Source organism: Phalaenopsis equestris, unplaced genomic scaffold, assembly GCF_001263595.1.
Source record: "Phalaenopsis equestris unplaced genomic scaffold, ASM126359v1 Scaffold000002, whole genome shotgun sequence".
NCBI classification, from domain to species: domain Eukaryota; kingdom Viridiplantae; phylum Streptophyta; class Magnoliopsida; order Asparagales; family Orchidaceae; genus Phalaenopsis; species Phalaenopsis equestris.
Window position 1 is genome coordinate 43,436,001 of NW_018164444.1, and position 451 is coordinate 43,436,451.

The window sequence follows — 451 nt, forward strand, 5'->3', positions numbered from 1 at the left end:
GTATGTCCTAACATCCAAAAAATGTAAGAAAGAGTTACATATATACCCCTCAATTCATATTTATTTAGACATCTAACACACCCAAAACTTCAATTTTTATATACATATGTACCATCTTACCTATGCCTTACATTTTTAAATGAGAGTGTTTTGGATGTGATATGAAATATTTGAATGGTATAAATGTAACAAGCAAAGTTTAGGGGTTTGATATGTAACTACACATAGGAATTGGGTGATATGTATGTATGTAAATGCCCCTTTGTTATTTACATATTTATATACATACATATCATTCAATTTTTATGTATTTGTATATCTAACGCCCAAACTTTAATTTTTAAGTACATAACCACTTTAACTATGCATTGCAATGTGTATTTCACTTTTTAAAAGTAGAAAAAGATGTTAATTTTGGATGTGATATGAAAGATTGAAATGGTATAAATGT